General features: G+C 39.4%; 1 protein-coding gene across 5 annotated transcripts in view; it reads left to right on the plus strand.

Annotated features, from left to right (window-relative positions):
- The first annotated feature begins 3,722 nt into the window (after positions 1–3,722).
- Positions 3,723–15,678, plus strand: part of ZNF518A (zinc finger protein 518A) — a 54,475-nt gene continuing 42,519 nt past the window's right edge. For 2 of the 5 annotated variants that reach the window (XM_086378920.1, XM_086378905.1), the window contains exons 1-2: positions 3,734–4,835; positions 5,914–6,109. The gene's annotated coding sequence lies outside the window, so the exon portion shown is untranslated. Of the gene's footprint in view, positions 4,836–5,913; positions 6,110–15,678 lie in introns of all 5 variants that reach the window. The other 3 variants (XM_086378916.1, XM_086378915.1, XM_086378927.1) reach the window with 3 other exon arrangements.

Here is a 15,678-nt window from a genome sequence, read left to right on the forward strand (position 1 = left end):
CACAAAGCACACTGGGTAAAACTAGAGTCCAGGTCTGAGTTCCATTCTCAGTTTTCTTCTAAGGGTTTAGCTAATGGAAGGGAAGTCTCTAGAACATGGCTATAATTTTGGGACCACGGGCAAAGACCTTAATCCCTCTTTGCCTCATTTCTCCATCTGTAAAACAGCAAGTTTAATAGACCTAATTAATGTGTTACTGTTAAGTATTAAGTGAGATAATGCATGTAGAGTACTTAACACAGAGATTAGCACATGGTAAGGGCTCAAAAAAAGTTAACTATTTGAGATCAAACTTTACATTTGGTAGGAAATAAAGTTATCATCAAATATCCCACAAATACTGCTCACTCTATGAAGCCCACATCTAGTTCAGTTCAGTCACTCAGTCGTGTAACCCCATGGACTGCAGCATGCCAGGCTTCCCTGTCCATCACCAACTCCTGGAGCTTACTCAAACTCATGTCCATCGAGTCAGTGACACCATCCAACCATCTCATCCTTTGTCATCCCCTTCTTATCCTGCCCTCAATCTTTCCCAGTATCAGGGCCTTTTGAAATGAGTCAGCTCTTCACATTAGGTAGCCAAAGTACTGGAATTTCAGCTTCAACATCAGTCCTTCCAATGAAGACCCAGGACTGATGTCCTTTAGGATGGACTGGTTGGATCTCCTTGCAGTCCAAGGGACTCTCAACAGTCTTTTCCAACACCACGTTTAAAAAGCATCAATTCTTTCGCGCTCAGCTTTCTTTATAGTCCAACTCTCACATCCATACATGACTACTGGAAAACCCATAGCCTTGACTAGAGGGACGTTTGTTGACAAAGTAATGTCTCTGCTTTTTAATATGCTGTCTAGGTTGGTCATAACTTTCCGTCCAAGGAGTAAGCATCGTTTAATTTCATGGCTGCAGTCACCATCTGCACTGATTTTTGAGCCCCCAAAAATAAAGTCAGCCACTGTTTCCACTGTTTCCCCATCTATTTCCCATGAAGTGATGGGACCAGATGCTGTGATCTTAGTTTTCTAAATGTTGAGCTTTAAGCCAACTTTTTCACTCTCCTTTTCACTTTCATCAAGAGGCTCTTTAGTTCTTCTTCACTTTCTGCCATAAGGGTGGTGTCATATCTGAGGTTATTGATATTTCTCCCATCAATCTTGATTCCAGCTTTTGCTTCATGCAGCCCAGCGTTTCTCATGATGCAGTCTGCATATAAGTTAAATAAGCAGAGTGACAATATACAGCCTTGATGTATTCCTTTTCCTATTTGGAACCAGTCTGTTGTTCCATGTCCAATTCTAACTGTTGCTTCCTGACCTGCATACAGGTGTCTCAAGAGGCAGGTCAGGTGGTCTGGTATTCCCATCTCCTGCAGAATTTTCCACAGTTTATTGTGATCCACACAGTCAAAGGCTTTGGCATAGTCAATAATGCAGAAGTAGATGTTTTTCTGGAACTTTCTTGCTTTTTCGATGATTCGGTGGATGTTGGCAATTTGCGCTCTGGTTCCTCCGCCTTTTCTAAAACCAGCTTGAACAAGTTGAAGTTCACGGTTCACGTATTGCTGAAGCCTGGCTTGGAAAATTTTGAACATTACTTTACTAGCATGTTAGATGAATGCCGTTGTGTGGTAGTGGAGGTGCTGGAATTCCAGCTGAGCTATTTCAAATCCTAAAAGATGATGCTGTTAAAGTGCTGCACTCAATATGCCGGCAAATCTGGAAAACTCAGCAGTGACCACAGGACTGGAAAGGTCAGTTTTCATTCCAATCCCAAAGAAAGGCAATGCGAAAGAATGTTTAAACTACCACACAATTGCACTCATCCCATATCTAATTGCTTGATTAAAATATTGGAAAACTAAACAGACAGGTCAAGTGTTTGAACCGATAAGTGTAATAAAAATTTCCGTCTTAACAATGCTTTGTCCAGTCCGTGTGGCACTGTGCCAAGAACCCAGGAGACCTACCTGTAAGAAATCACACAAAAAGCAAAAAGTTAGAACATACCCCCTATCCATGACCATCAAATTACTCTAATGTGTACAAATGTGTTTATAAATACAATCTCAGATAACACATAAGCAAGGGAAAACATTTAAAATGCATTAACAGAGCATTCATTTTCAGTTCCTTTAAAATACTATTACAACCATATCTATTAATACTAGTGTAAAAGCAAAAGGGTTCTGGAGCTTAAAATACAGCACAGGGAGACATGACTTTGCCAGGAGAATGAGAGTAATAACTGTTCATGATTTATATATTACTTTATATATCACAAAGCACTTTGTCATCCAATATCAACTCAGTGCTTTGCACACAGTATGTAATCGTAAAAACAAATCCCAGGTGCTTTCTAATGTCATTTTATTTTCTGTTCAAATAACAGAATATTTAGAGAGGTGGTAAATATTCAATTTCTTTTCTTCTTCATTTTTAAGACTTTTCTAGGTCAGCTCTTCTAATTTTGACACTTTAAGTGAAAATTCAAATTATAACACATTCTCAAATAACCTTGTTTTATTATTTCTGGAACCCTTCCAATTAAAATGTGTAAACTACAACCTGGGGTTTGATTTGATTATTTTTAACCGGAAATTATATAACTTTCTTGTTTATGTGGCTGGGAAGTGAAAATTTGGGCTGTAAGATTCAATTAAGACGAGTCATTTTATAAAAGATTTGGCAATGTTCTTTCCCTGAATGATGCTTCAGTAAAACTGCTTCACAAGCAATGAACACAGAAGACTGATTTGGTTGTTGAAAAGTGAATAACTGGAGAAGGAAATGGCAACCCACTCCAGTACCTTTGCCCGGAAAATCCTATGGACAGAGAAGCCCAGTAGGCTACATACAGTCCATGGGGTTGCAAAGAGTTGGACACTACTGAGTGATTTCACTTTAAAAAAAAAAAAAAAAGAAAAGTGAATAAAATCTGTATCAAATTGCTCCAAAAAAAAAAAAAAACAAAACCAAAAAACCCACTGTAATACCTTATATTACACCCAACCTTCTTTAAACATTAGTTTCCGTATTTTTGTTTCTATAATAATAGTAATATTCTGTGTTTACACATTATCAGCTCATTACATATTTCAAACAAATAAAAATGGTTTCAACTGAGATTCTGAATCCAATACATACACAATTAAGCATTAAAAAATAATTTTAACTACTAGGACATGTTTATCAACTTACATCTGTTCCTGTTTCACTCGATGACAAAACTTATAGGGCACTCTGTGAAAGAACTAACTCTAATATACGTACACCACCTGGAATTATTGTTGCATTTTCTGAAGCTTTTAGCAATTAAAGCTATTTATCTTGAGGTATAATTCTGGTGTCCCCGTGTTTCATCATAACTGCTCAGCAGCAACTTTCAACAATTCTGAGTACTTTAAATATTAACCTGTTTTCTCATACCGGTCATTTTAAAAGAATGCTTTCGGTAAAAATGTCACAAGCATGTTATCCAAATTTAAACGTTAAAAGAAAACCACCAGGTGACTCATCATGCGATCTTTCCCTCTTAAACTTACTAGTTTGCTTGTATTTGGGATGTTAAAAAAAAATTCTACATGTCCTAGATATTTTCGAGGATCAAAGTCTACTGTTGAGTAAGATGGGTCGGCAGAGAACAATCCTGTGGTTTATTCTGAGAGCTCCTTGGTGAGGAGCATGTCGGCCTCTAGGGAAACAGGCTCCAGAGGGGGCGGCAGTTCGGGGCTGCACTCTGGAGCGTACCCAGCTTGGCCGCCTCATAAGTCCCCAGGGCTTCCCACTTCTCTCTCTTCTAGCCTCCCGCTCGCCCTTTCCTCTCTGGCCAGTCACTGCACTACCCACTCAGCTCCTGGGCAGCAGGGCGTTACCGGAACAAAATCCCGGCACACAAAGTGCTGGGTAGGAAGCGTGGCCCCACCCTGCCAAGAGGAGCGACCCCTCTAGGAAAAACTTTCGTGCGTGCTAAATCGCTTCAGTCCCATCGGACTCCTTGGGATTCCCACAGACTATAGCCAGCTAGGCTCCTCTGTCCATAGGATTCTCCAGGCAAGAATGTTGGAGTGGGCTGCCATGCCCTTCTCCAGGGGATCTTCCCCAGCCAGGGATCAAACCCGGCTCTCTTATTAAATCTGCTTTGGAAGCCGGGATTTTTTACTACTACCACCTGGAAAGCTAGAAAAACTTGGCGGCAAGTTAATGGGAATCGCAGAGGCGCAGTTTCTAGGACCGTTTAGGACATCCTGCTGCCCAGCGATCTCATCCTTTGTCCTTTGACTGACTTCCTTGAAGTTCCAAACTCTGAGTGCTTTGCGAGCAACTCTTGACTTGATCTCCATCGCGATTCCCTCACTGATGGCAGCCATGATAACTGCATCCGGGTGTTTCGAAGAGCCGCACGCACATTCCCCCGGAACTGACGCGAGCGCGGAGGGATCGCGTTCGGCTGAGAGGGGCTGAGGTGAAGAGACTGCCGGGAGCGGGCGCGGTAGGGAAGCTGTTTGTGGAAGCTGTTTGTGGCCGGGAAAGGTTGGGGACTTGGTGACAACCTACTGCCTGTAATACAAGTCACGTGTCTGGCATTGTGCTTAACACCAGCATTGCCATACCACTTAATGGCTTCTTCAACAACAGTCCCAGGAGAAAGAAATATTACCGTTTCCATTTTATATACGAGGAGGCTAAGGCTAAGAGAGGGGAAGTGATTTAAGATCATAGAGCTAGTATTCAGTGAAGCTGGTCTAACTCCATCAGTTTGGCTGCAGGACCTGTGTTTGAAATCTCTCGTGCTTCCCTTTTAAAAAGTTCAAACCCCGGGTGCTTGTTATCCTGGTAAGCCTCTTCTGCAAGTGCTATTCACCTTCAGCTCAGCGTCCTGTTGCCGTTGAAGTGGGGCCAAGTCACAGCTCTTGTGCATTTTACTGTGGGCAGGAAGCTGAATGTATGCTCGGGTCACCATCACTCTCCCAATGACCTCGGGTTTCGCTTGGTCTCGTATCCTTGCCCTTACACTTGACCTCACAGCGCAGGTTAACTGAGGAAACTCACACTGGCTACTCACCTCAGGGAAACATTTTAACTCCTGTCAGGTACTCGTAAATTCAAGACTGTTAAAACAACTGGAGGTCATCATCACTGAATAGTCTCTGGCCTTGACAAAGGGCTGACAAGTGTTATATTGAACTTTACACCAAATCAACTATTTCTTCTGGTTTCCATTTGTTTAGACTGTAACTGAGAATCAATCCTTTGATCTTATGTCTACATTAACCAGCCCTCAAATAACAAAGTGTGAATAGCCACTAAGGTCACAATTATGCATAGAAAAAGGCACTAACAAATATATAAAATTTAACAGTGATAATACTTGAAGAATGGCAATTCAATCATTTCATCTTTTTTATATTTTATTTCCGTATCTGCTATATTATTTCTATTAATATATACAAACTTAATATAGACAAATAATAAAACCTTTTTGATTCCCTGTTATTATAATGGAGACAAAGCTATGTTGTCACATTTTGACAAATGTCAGTCCTTGGTGGAAGTCACAGAGGGGAATCCTCTTTTCTTGGAAGAGTGTTGAGGTTTTGTTGGGGTAAAATACAGTTTGGGTCAACAAACGTCACAGGAAAAAGGAGGCAAATGAGTAACAACTGCTGTTTTTCACACACAGTAGAACTTTTGTATAAAAATATACTACAACCAGAAGTTTTTCTTCTAAAGAAAAATGAGGGGAGGGAATTTGGGTTATTTAACATTTTGGAGAAGAAATGTAGGAAGCTATTTTTATTCTGCCTTCTTTGGGGTACAGATTTAAGCAATTTATCTTTTTCAGACTAAGCAAAATAAAAGACTTCGTTCTCTGTTCTCTCTCTAAATTCCATTTCCTAATATTGCTTTTTAGTGATCTCTAAAGCAGTGGCACAACAGGAAAGATGGTGGAAAGAAGAGAAAAATGAGAAAGAATCAGGGGAAGAAGAAAAGGTAGAGGAATAAAAGAAGAAGCTGATATTGGCATTGAGGTTACTTTGGAATTCCAAGGTGGCATGTAGCAACCGTCTCATCCAAGTCCTGGCACAAGCCCAGTTGCCCACCCAAAGGTAGATTCACATATATAGTATCTACACTCACACATTCAGCACCTACCGTGTTAACTCTGGCCAAAAATCACTCTGTACTCCTACAGATTAAACATATATTTTAACAAAACTGGACATTGTTGAACAACAAGAAATGTAAAATCCCATCATTTTCCCTGGTGCTCCCTCTTACCATACTATTTCATTCATGATCAATAGCCTAAATGGATACTGAACTGGAAGTTTTGCTTGTAGCATTATAGTGCAATAACTATGAAACACCAACGTGAGGTGCTGCCCAGATGCATGTTTTTGAAGGAAATATCTTTGTATTAGTCTGGGTCCTCTGTGGGATGGTTGTTATGATGAAATTAAATGTGCAAGATTTTATTAGAGGAAAACACTTGTGAGGGAGATTGGGGGAGGGAGCCTGGAAGAAGGGGAGGCTGGAAGAGCCATCAGACTGTGATGAACTCTGAAACTGAGTGAAGGAAAGAGGGAAGGAAGATTGGTGGAAGTATCCTAGACTTCTACACAATCTAAGGAAGATTTAGCAAGGCTGTTGAGAATCCTTAAGCCAAAATCACTGTCAGAGGAGTCCTAGGAAAGAGCCTGCCTCATTGTCTATGCTGCAATCAGTCATTGGCTGGAGTAGCCCATGAGAAGCTTGGCTCTTAGTGCAAGAATCTAGGGCTTTCAGCTTCTAGGGCTTCTGGTCAATCTTGCTTCCTGTGTTTGGTCATCACAATCCAAGAACTGATTTTTCAGTGGTTGGAACTTTTCACCTGTTTCAGGCTTAAAAGAAGATTTTGAAAGAGAGGATTTCATGACAAGCAGTTTAGGAGAGAGCCATTGTTATGCTTTCCCTCTCCCCTTCAGGTCTGGTGAGTGAGGCTTCAGCGGCACTACTCAGAGAGCTTGGTATATGTCCCCTTGCTTTTGGGAAGTGTGGAGGTATATGACTGCATCTGGGAAATTGTAAGGGTGGGAGAAATGCATCAGTTAGAAGTTTTGGCACAGGAGCAAAGGAAGTTGTAGTCCCTCCCATCAGGACAGATGATGTTTGAGTGTTTCTCTTGCACTACATGTGGGCCATGTGAAAGGGAGAGCTTGCCTGGAGACTTTTTTACTCTCTCAAGAGGACTGTGTAGAAGGGATATGAGACTTCAACAGAGAGAATCTGTGTAGTGTGGATTATTAGAAAATCTAGAGCTGTAAATGGAGCAGTTAACTGGGGGGAGATAGAATACATTGCCCATTTAGGGTGATCAACTTGTCCAAGTTTGCCTAGAACTCTCCTTGTTTTAGTACCAAAAATCTTGAGTTCCAGGAACCCTTCAGTCCCAGGTAATTCAGGATGATTGGTCATTCTACATGTCATAGGAGGAGGTATAGTCAGAAGGCACCCTAGCAGGAAGCCTCCAAGAACCCAAAAAATTGCTCATGAGAGTAAGAGTCAAGTTGAAATATCAAGCAGGTCCAGAGTATGTGAAGCTAGCTTATGAACATGTTGGTGTTAAAGTGGATTTTATCAGAGGATAATCGGAAAATGACGCTGAAGTAGGATCTTCTCCCTTGTGGAGTGTGTAGTAGTCTGCTCGAACTGTATAACAAAATACTGCAATTTGGCTGGCTTAAACCACAGAAATTAGTTTTCTCAGTTTTAGAGAAGGAGGCCAGAAGTTCAAGATCAGGGTTCTGGCTGTTGTGTTTCTGGTGAGAATTCTCTTCCTGGCTTGTAGATGTTCACCTTCTTGCTGTGTCTTCATATGGGCTTCCCTGAGTGTGTGTGTGTGTGTGTGTGTGTGTGTATGTATGTATGGAGAGAGAGATGTCTCTGGTGTCTCATCATATAAGGACACTAATCAGATCAGGGTCCCACTCTTATGACCTTGTTTTTATTGATTAATTGATGTGGCTGCAGTGGGTTTTTTAGTTGCAGCTCTCAAAATCTTTAGTTACAGCATGTGAACTTTTGGTTGCAGTATGTGGGATCTTAGTTCCCCGACCAGGGATTGAAATCACATCCTCCTCATTGGGCACACAGAGTCTTAGCCACTGGGTCACCAGGGAAGTTGCTTATGACCTTATTTAACTTTAGTGATTTCCTCAGAGGCCTCATCTCCAAATATGACAACACTGGGGGTTGGGGCTTCAACATATAAATTTTAGGAGGACACATTTATTTTATAACACAGAGATACATTTTTTAGTGAGGAGCATAAGAATATTAGGTCTGTTCCATGCCTCACACCCTTATGGAGAAGATACGCTATATAGTGTATCTGTACCTTTTTGTGAATGAAGGTCAACATTATATTTGGAAATCTTTTCTGACACTTTAAGAGCTCTTCAGACATTATTTTAATCTTGTCAAGGTAAAGCAGGACCCGCTCAGAGAACTGTTTTCTTCTGTCCTATAGAGCAAAGTGAGTCACAAGCTAATGCTAACACTACCTGATCTGTAGAGAAATTCACAACAGACTGTATATATGGTGATCAAGACTTGGACTAAACAGGGATTTAGCAAACCCTGGGCCTGTTCTGTGTGGTGGTGCTTGTATTTGTGAAATTTGACATTTTTTAAAAAAGTTACACAGGAGGGAGAGAGTAAAAGAGAGAAAAAGAGAGAGAAAATGAGAGGCAGAGAATTGGACATCTGTGTTCATAGAATTGGATATTGGATGTCCATAACATTCTCTTGAGCCCCTCCAGGAAGTCTGGCTGTTTAATTCCTTAAGGGTTTTAGTAGTTGGAACAAGGCACAGCTGTGAGCACAGAGTAATGGAAGGCTCTAAAATATAAGTTATTTAAACATGACATACATTTATTTTTTCTTTCAAGAAATCTGGATGAAATCAGGTTGGGGTTAGTATGATGATTCATGGGGTGAGGATTCCAGGCTCTTGCTGTCTTGTGGCCCACTGTGTGTGGCTTTCATTTTCCAAAGTCATTTCAGTGTCCAAGATGGCTGCTAGAACTCTGGCCATTCCAGTGAATAGGAAGGACAAAGGAAATCAAAAAGCACGCCTTTTCTACTTAAGAACAATTCCCAAAAGTTGTATACAAGCTTTTGCAAGAGAAGCTGGGAGAGATAGCTTTTTTTTTTTTAATTGAAAATTCTCTCACTCTAGAACAGAGGTCCCACTTGTTTTTATAAATACAATTTTATTAGAATACAGCCCTACACATTTTACCTATCGTCTGTGGCTACAGATTTTTAAACATATTATTAATGTAATTCACATGCCATACAATTGACTCATTTAAAATGTATAATTCAGTGACTTCTAGTCTAATCACAGAACCATGCATCTTGCACCACTTTAGAATATTTGCATCACCTTGAACAGAAACCCCACACCCTTTCGCTATTCTCCCTGAATCTCCCATCTCCCTTTCCCCTCCAAGACCTAAGCAACCAGTAATCTACTTTCTATCTCTATAGATTTGTCTATCTTAGACTTTTCATATAAACTGAATCATACAATATGCAGTCCTTTGTGACTGGCTTCTTTCACTTCGAATAATATTTTCAAGGTTCACCCTAGTCATAGCATGTATTAATGCCTCATTTCTTCTTGTGGTGAAATAATATTCCATTGTATCAATATGCTGAGTTATCCTTTCATCAGTTGATGGAAATTTGAGTTATTTCTATCTTTTGACTATTGTGAATAAACCTATCTATAAACATTCATCTACAAGTTTTTGTGTTGATGTATGTTTTCAGTTCTCTTACTATATCTATCTCTTACTACTTCACCTTCACTTTTCACTTTCATGCATTGGAGAAGGAAATGGCAACCCACTCCAGTGTTCTTGCCTGGAGAATCCCAGGGACGGGGGAGCCTGGTGGGCTGCCATCTCTAGGGTCGCACAGAGTCGGACACGACTGAAGCGACTTAGCAGCAGCAGCAACAGCAGGAGTGAAATTACTGACTAGTATGCCATTTGAGGAATGGCTAGATTATTTTCCAAAGTGGCTATACTGCTTTACATTCCCATCAGCAGTGTGTAAAGGTTTTGATTTTTCCACAGCCTTGTCATGCTTATTATCTTTTAAAAATTATAGTCAACCTAGTGGTTATGAAATGATATCTTACTGTGGCTTTGGTTTGCATTTCTATAGTAACTAAAGATATTAAGCATCTTTTCATGAGCTTATTGGCCATTTGCATGTTTGCTTTGGAGAAAAGTCTATACAGATCCTTTCTCCATTTTTCACTTAGATTATTTGTATTTTTGATATTGGATTGTAATAGTTCTTTATATATTATAGATATAAATGCCTTATCAGAAATATAATTTTCAGATCTTTTTTTCCAGTCTGCTGACTGTTTTTTTTTTTTAACTTTTTGGTGCCCTTTGAGTTACAAATATTTGTAATTTTGATGATGATCAGTTTATCTTTTTTTCCTTTTGTTGCTTCTGCTTTTGATGTTGTCTAGGGCTGATTTTGTGCTACAATAGCAGAGTTGAGAGTAGTTGTGACAGAGATCCAAAGAGTCCTCTGACCATATAGCAAGCCTAAAATATTCAATATCTGGTCCTTTCATAAAAATTTGCCAACTCCTGCTCTAGAAATGGAGGGGAATGAATATATTGGGGAACTGCTAACAGTCTCTGTTATGAGGGATAGATTTTGACTCTGTGAAACCTTTTCTAAAGCATTCTAGTATAGTAATGTGCTAAGTATTTAAAGTACCTCTTTTAATCTTATAATAAAAAGCCCTATTTTGCTTCATTGCCATTGAGAGGGTGCCAAATGCAACCAAGATTGTAGATCTTCTATAGCTTCACTCTTCTGCTAGACTTTTAATCTGTTTTAAGTATTCATAGAATCATTGTCTTTACCATGATAGCAGTAGAGAGAGATGAATGAACTGGTAAGTTACTTAGTACCAAAGTAGCACATTTTCAATTCTGCTCATATGAGCACAACACCTGGTGAGCCCAAGCTCAAGGTTAAGAGAATCACACTGAATATTGTGAATGACTCCTGTACTCATTGTAGTCCATTAGAGCCACTTCTAGAACTAGAACTGGTTATAGAGATATTTGAATCTGAGTATGTGTCTCCCAACACATGGATGTACAGTTTTAAAGAAAAAAGCCTAAGAGAAAAGTAGAGATTAGCAACAAAGAGAAAACCCTATTGTTATTCTGGTTGTCCCTAAGGTTGGCTCTATGCCTCTACCATCTGAGATTTGCTTATGTGAGCAAATAAATCCTTCTTTTCATTTACTTGTTTACTTTGGATTTCTGATATTTGCAACCAAGAGACCTTCAACTGATATATAATGGGAATCTGCTGAAGCAGTTTTATTATTCATGCTAATAAGAAGTAACTTTTAGAAATAAGCATCTGAAAAATACAATAAGCTGTTTAATGTCAACTATTTTGGAAGTAAATATCAACTACCAATATCCATTTTCTTCTGTTCCTCCTGGGCACACAACCAGACTATATTTCCCAACATGCCTTGTTTTTAGATGGATTTATAAATTACCAGTGGAATTGGAAAGAAGTAATGTGCATTATTTTTAGATTGTGATGATTAAGAATAGGTGTTGGCTTCTTTATTTTTCCTAGTTTTCTTTTTCTGAAGTCCAAATGTGGAGAATTTGGTGGACTCTGAGCCCCCTAGGGGAAGTGGAGAGCCTAGTTATAGGAAACCTAGATCCCTAAGTGTCTGCATGGAACACTCCTCTCTCTCTTAACCCACACTGGACTGAGACATGAGAAAGCAATAATCCTTTGTTCTGTTAAGACACTGCAAGAAAACAAACAAACCTACTTTGACTAATACATCAGCAGCTTTAAAATGCTTCCTTATGGATTTTGATGGAACTGACTGATTTGGGAAAAAACATTAAAGATATCAAGCATCTAAATAAATGTGATTAAGATTTAACCACAATTTATGAGAAATAATATTGTACTACAGTTGGTGGCAGTCCCTTCTGCTACAGGGCTTTGGGGCTTCCCTAGTAGCTCAGATGGTAAAGACTCTGCCTGCAATGCAGGAGACCCAGGTTTAATCCCTAGGTTGGGAAGATCCCTTGAAGAAGGGAATGGCAACCCACTCCAGTACTTTTGCCTGGAGAATCCCAGGGACAGAGGAGCCTGGCAGGCTACAGTCCACAACTGAGCGACTAAGAACCCATTCACAGCTACATACTAGTTCCCAGTTTGTGGAAGGATTCCCAGCGATGCTTAAAGATTAGTTGTTACCTACAGACTGTGTGAATATGAAGACATGGATGACTTAGACAATATTTAATAACCTTGATGACAGTGCGAAAGTTTTCACTGTGGATGTCTGTCACTGGAATCTTTCATCATTTATCTTGTTCTAAACATATTCTCTTGAGGCAGGAGAATTCAGAGTACTGATCTGAGTGCCACATATGTGGTTTTTTTATAAACCATTTCCCTTACTACTTCCTTCTCCACCTAGAACAAACAGATAAGTATATAGGCTCTATGGATAGTTCCGTGAAATTTCTGATAAAGCCACAGGGGTCAGCTTTCTCTAGCTTATCCACTATCACTATCCCTAGGCTTGGGTAGCAGAAGCGTAGCAGTGAAATAGTGTAAAGGTGACATGTAAACAGGAACCAAAATAAGAGATGGATAGAAAAAGTTATGAAAAATTTTTTTTTAATTTATTTTATTGAAATAGTTTTACAATATTATTTCTACTGTACAGCAAAGTGATTGTTATACATATATATGTATTCTTTTTCACATTCTTTTCCATTATGGTTTTTTACAGGATATTGAATATAGTTCCCTGTGCTACACAGTAGAATCTTGTCTATCCATTCTGTACATAATAGTTTGCAGCATCAGATCAGATCAGATCAGTCACTCAGTCATGTCCGACTCTTTGCGACCCCATGAATCGCAGCATGCCAGGCCTCCCTATCCATCACCAACTCCCAGAGTTCACTCAGACTCACGTCCATCGAGTCAGTGATGCCATCCAGCCATCTCATCCTCTGTTGTCCCCTTCTCCTCCTGCCCCCAATCCCTCCCAGCATCAGAGTCTTTTCCAGTGAGTCAACTCTTCGCATGAGGTGGCCAAAGTACTGGAGTTTCAGCTTTAGCATCATTCGGTTAATCCCAAATTCCCAATCTATTCCTTTCCCATCCTCCCACTCCCTTGGCAACTGCAAATCTGTTCTCTGTGTCTGTTTCTGTTTTGTAGGTAGGTTCATTTGTGTCATATTTTAGATTCCACATATAAGTGATTTCATATGATATTTGTCTTCCTCTTTCTGACTTCACTTAGTATGGTAATCTCTAGGCCCATACATGTTGCTGAAAATGGCATTATTTCATTCTTTTTTATGGCTGAAAAGTATTACATTCTATATAGGTACCATATATACATTTGTTTCCTTTATCCTCTCATGTGTTGATGGACATTTAGGTTGTTTCTATATCTTGGCTAAATAGTGCTGCAGTGTACATTGGGGTGCATGTATCTTTTTCAATTAAGGTTTTCTCTGAATATATACCCAGGAGTGGGATTGCAAGATCATATGGCAACTCTGGAACCTCTATCCTGTTCTCCATAGGGGCTGCACCAATTTACATTCCTCCCAACAGTGTAAGACAGTTTCCTTTTCTCCATACCCTCTCCAGCATTTGTTATGTGTAGGCTTTTTAATGATGGCCTTTCTGACTGGTGTGAGGTGGTACCTCATTGTAGTTTTGATTTGCATTTCAGATCTGAGAATTTTTATGTCTCTTGATTCTGAGAGTTTCTGAGACCCAGTAACATTCCTGTCCTTCCAGTAGTTGTGTGTTTAACTCTTGCTTTCATTGCAAATGATATCATATCTTAGTATTTTTTCCAATAAATGTATCTTTTTCAAACTAGCTTGTTTGTTTGAAATAAAAAAAGAGACAGTACATACATAATCACTGGAAAAAAAAAGTATTATGCAAGAAGTGAGGGATTTCTCTTTCCATCTTAGTATTCCCGTTATACTGAGTAAACTACTCTTAATGTATTTGATTAATATCTTCTCATATTCTTTGTAGGCATGTTACACATATGAAATCATATCATCATATAATTACTTTCATTTACATTTCACTGTTTCACTTAGAAATCTATAGTGTAATTCTTTCTATATTAAGATACATACTCTTTGTGACCCTATGGACTGTAGCCCACTAGGCTCCTTTGTCCAGGGAATTTTCCAGTCAAGAATACTGGAGTGGGTCCTCATTTCCTCCTCCAGGGGATCTTCCCAGGGATCGAACCCACATCTCTTATGTCTCCTGCATAGGCAGGTGGGTTCTTTTCCACTAGCACCACCTGGGAAACCCCAAGATATATACAATATACTTCATATTTTTAATAGGTATGTAATATTCTGTTAGATGGTCATACCCCCAGTTTATTTAATTTCCTATAGATATTCAGAAGATGTTAACAGTTACATGGTATTACAAAACAAAGATATAAAATTCTTTCATTCATTTATTAATTCAGCAAAAATTATGGTGCCCATACTAAGTGCCTGGCAACTTTCTAGGCACGGTAATTTCTATAGTTTCTATTTGTGGGAGGGGAAGAAATAAACAAGAGAACAAATAAATGTGAGCTAAATAATTTCATCTAGTGATAAGTCTTGTGAAGACAATACAACATGGAGATTTGAAAGAATGAAAAGTTTGGGTACAGAACTTACTGAGTTTGGGGGATCTGGGCCTTTTGCTTATGGGTGACATTTGACATAAATCCTGAGTGATATAAAGGAAGCAGCCCTGTGAGATCCCAGCAGAGGGCACACCAACAGCACAGATCCTATGGGAGTTAAGAGGAGAAGAAATGAGGCCAGAGTATCAATTACAGTTCTCAGTTACAACTAGTAGAAACCAATGTAATAGATAAAGGAGAAAAGGAATTTACTGAAAAATATCTGGCAGCTCACAGAATCTTTAGGATTACCAGACTGACTCAGCAAGATAAACTCCCCCAAATCCTACCACAGAACTGGTCTAGAGGGGATGTGACTGCTGTGACTGCTGGTTATGAACCAGCAGTGAGTGTATGGACCACCAAGACCATATGGTGTCTTGCACCAATGACAATAATTCTACTTCTGGCTCTGAAATTTCAATGTACCTGCCACCATTCCCTCCCTGCCCTGCTGCTGTCTTTATTTGCAATACTAGTTTCTAATTTAAAGCTTGTAGAAATGATACACTCATGTAAATCCTAAATATGTTTCTTTCCACATTTGTAGTGATACTTCTATAGACTAAATTTCTAGAGCTGTTGGGTTTAAAGGGAAGCACATCTAGGTTTTTGATAGGTACTGCTAAATCACCTCTCCCTAAAATGTTGTCATGATTTATACTACGAACAGTAGATGAGTATGTCAATTTCCTCAAAGCTATATCAATTCTAGATCTGTGTTTTACGATAGTTTTGTTAATTTGGATCCACCTGGACATGATTCTGGCTGTATGACTTAGTAATTGTGTGTCATTGGGCAAATTAGTTCATTCTCTGAGTTTCCATTACCTTGTAGATATGATATGGAAATAATGACCACATTGC

This window comes from Bos grunniens, chromosome 26 (assembly GCF_055505025.1).
Source record: "Bos grunniens cultivar Pamir isolate PY7600 chromosome 26, Bosgru_T2T1.0, whole genome shotgun sequence".
Taxonomy (NCBI): Eukaryota; Metazoa; Chordata; class Mammalia; order Artiodactyla; family Bovidae; genus Bos; species Bos grunniens.